The 3,527-nt window shown below is 37.0% G+C and overlaps 1 pseudogene; it reads right to left on the bottom strand.

Moving 5' to 3' along the window:
• Nucleotides 1–172: 172 nt before the first annotated feature.
• Nucleotides 173–1,009, bottom strand: LOC105302062 (annotated as a pseudogene).
• Between the last annotated feature and the right edge of the window lie 2,518 nt (nucleotides 1,010–3,527).

Raw genomic sequence — 3,527 nt, 5'->3', positions numbered from 1 at the left:
TTTTAAAACAAGTGAATCTGTTGCACTATTATATGATTTGTCTGTTACTCAATGCTTATTGTGCTTTCTTGTTTATTACTCCATTAGCTGAACTGAAGTAGGCTCTAGAAAAAACATTCTTAACTTATTTTCCTGTTGGTGACTCTTCCAACTCTTTCTTCATTGACATTTTTCAATATGTCTGGAAATAAAAATTTAAGAACAGATGACTAATGTTAGCATGTAAGAAGACTGAAAGATGAGACACCAGAAAGGGAAGTCACATGGTTTCATGACAGCACTCATGATGTGGGTGATGGTGAGCACAAACTGCACTAGTTGAAACTATGTGAGATATTTCTTCCACTAGATTACTTGTGTATCAGTGGAAACACAGATGGTCCATAGTAGGAGTACAGAAGAATGTGGATAAAACTGTTTGGAGTGGGTCCAAAAAAACTTTTCCCATAAGGTGCCCAGTTCAAAACTCACCACCACATGCTAAACATAGAGACATAATTGTATACATGAAGAAAAATAATCTGATTGGTTTTTTCCTCCTGCAAAACAAAGAAAATTGTGTCCAGGAACTCTATTAATTTGGAGAAGACATACCACCATAACACTTTGGTTACCCAGATGTCAGCTTCCCTTGCATTGGCAAGATCCTGACACTGTAATATGTAGCCTCCTTCTCCAATGAAGGGAATAAACTCTGCCAGCATATATGTAGACAGAAGTGTGATTCTGAGATTATACAAGGTTAGGATACCCTTGAGGGAAAGAGCAGGTCTGTTCTTCATGTGTTTGCTACTCAGCCATAACAAAAGTAGATATATGACAGTAAGAAAAAAAGCAGGAAGGTAACACAGTTCAACAAGAACCATCCTCTGACTTGAGAATTTCAATGTCTAAATAAGTTGTCCAAAACAGCATTGACTTCATCATCAAAGGCGTTTAGGTGCTCTTGCCGATGAACTTGTTCTGAGCTCCAGTGCTGGGACAGCAGCCCGAAAGGCATCAGAGACATTGAAGGAGAACTGAACCCTTCAGCCTCAGGGCGAGGGCTGGGGGGCAATCCCCTCCCAGACAGAAGTGCTAGCAGAAGCCATTGCTCTCTTGTTGAGCCCCAATAGTTTTATATTCATTTGCATACTTACCAAAACATGCCAGAGCTGTCATCCATTCAATAACAGCTTGTACAAAATTCCATTCATCCTCCTTTTAGTGAAACAGTAAACTGATCAACACCAAGAAGAAAGAAACCAAAGCAGTTTGAAGAGATGCTTAGATGATTGCATATTTTGAATTGGAATATGCTGAGATAGAATGGGGACATTTCATACCAGCACAGAGGTAATTAGTAGCTAATTAAGAACACTCAAGTATTATATCAATAAGTACTGCCTTCATCTGAATTTTGGAAAAGCCTCAGAAATAGCCTGCATGCCTGTGAACAAAATTTTGTACAGGAGAGCATGGGGAGAAAGTAAAGTGGCCTTTTATATAACATCAACAAATGTTCTTAGTCCACAAATTTTAAATAAGTTAGTACCAGATGGACCCCAGTCTCACCTTAGTTTTGTACAAGAAATGGTTTGGAATTAATGAATGGGCTTATAATTCAGCCTCCAAGTCAAAAGGAAAAGATTCCAGGAATAAATATTGTCTTAAAAACACAGAAAAAAAAGTGGTTATGTATCTCCATCATTACTGCATTTTCTTATTTCTATACTCAACCAAGCCAAATAAAGTGTATGTCATGATAGGTGTGTCTCTACTACAACAGTATATTTGGATTTACCCACTTATTGTTCTAGGTGTAAGAAGCCTAATCTCAACATCTTTAATTCTAGCTATTGTTTGGGGCCAGAATGAACTTAGATTTTATGAGGATAAGTCACTTCTCATCATAAAAATCTTACAGTATCTTATAGTTAAATTTATTTAGGTTTTTATCCCTTCTCAATAAAGATAAACCGTGAATTCATCGTCCCTTATTGTCCTGAGGAAATGTAGACCTGTCTGTTCTCTGGAAACATTTAAAATAGAGAATGTTCTCATCTGCAGGGAATAGTTTATGTGCACTCATTCTTGAAGGCAGAGAAAGGGCTTGGGTTACACCTCTGAATCTTCTCCAGCAGTAACCATCCCTGGCAAGTGCTTCTTTGTGTGAAAGGTAATAAGCTATGACACCTATGGTGATTCTAAAAATGGAATTGCTGCCCACCGAGTGTTGCTTTTTGTCTCATTGAGAGGGTAGACTCTTGCCATTGTGACACTTTGCAGGAATGTAGATTACTGAAAAGAGGTAAATGCTTACCAGAATTTTTCCTTATCATACAGCATGGGCACTTGGTAAGATTATTTCGCTCCTACAGTGATGAAATAGAATATTAAATGCACATCTTAAAATAAAAAGCGTGATAAAAGTCACTTCTTATCTGGCAGTTTATTAAAAGTGTATATTCTGGGTTCATTAGTGATTTTTTTTTTTTTTAAATTGATGGCAGATAAAATTAGAGCTTGGCTAACCCATAGCAGAGAATGTTTCTTTCTATAAAAAATTGAAGACATAAAACTAATGTCAGAAAGAAAACACTGTTGACCTCACAGATGACACCATTTATCAACTTATAGCTCCATAAGCCAAAAGAAGTGCAGATATAATTACTTATGGATGCTATTGACCTGTGGACATAACTATTATTTTTAAAAAAGACAAAGAAAAAAGATTAAGAAAGATGGAGACAGTTTTTACTTTATAGTCTGAGTATCAGTATTGACTATAACATTTCTGGCAGCAGAAAGAGCTGTACAGAGTGTCCCAGGCAATGTAGGACACTATTGAAGTTTTATGTAAGATGGCTATGACCTAGGTTAAACACTTGGTGTGAGTGTGTGCACGTGTGGATGAGAGAGGTGAGAAAATTGACTTATGGCTAATTCTGGAACTTTAAAATTACAGACTAGGCTTTGATTTATTTTTTGAACCTTTAAAAGTCCAACACAGCTCATTTCCAAGGGCTCTTTACTCCTGCTGCTGAGATAGGAACAAGCTTACAAAGTAGCAAAATGGTACTTTGATACACTGAGGGTGAGGTAGCTGGGCCAACTCCAGAGGTATTGATTTGGAGTCATGTTGAAGTGTCTACTTACTGAGGTACATAAATATCACTAGAGAAGCAGATTTGGGAGAAGTTGTGGGTGGGTTAAAAAGTTGGAAGCTCAGTTTTGGACAAGTAAATTTAGAGGAGTCTATTAGCTATAAAGAGGGCTAATATTGTTGGAGATAGGAGTTCAAGATAGAGTTCTATGTGAAGTTGGGAGTTACTGGTATATAAAATGCATTATAGACATAAAACTGAATGAAATCATCTTCAGAGAGAGAATGGTTAAAGAAGAGGGGAGGCTTTTGAACATTAATACTTAGAGGAGACAGATATGAGGAAAAACTCATGAAGGAAACTAAAAGGCATGAATTAAGGAAAAAAACCATGAGAGAGCGTGGCCAAAAGTCTTTCAAGAATGGATGAATGATCAGCTGT

The sequence above is a fragment of the Pteropus vampyrus genome, unplaced genomic scaffold, assembly GCF_000151845.1.
Source record: "Pteropus vampyrus isolate Shadow unplaced genomic scaffold, Pvam_2.0 Scaffold259, whole genome shotgun sequence".
Taxonomy (NCBI): domain Eukaryota; kingdom Metazoa; phylum Chordata; class Mammalia; order Chiroptera; family Pteropodidae; genus Pteropus; species Pteropus vampyrus.
This window is presented reverse-complemented; position numbering and strand designations above follow the sequence as displayed.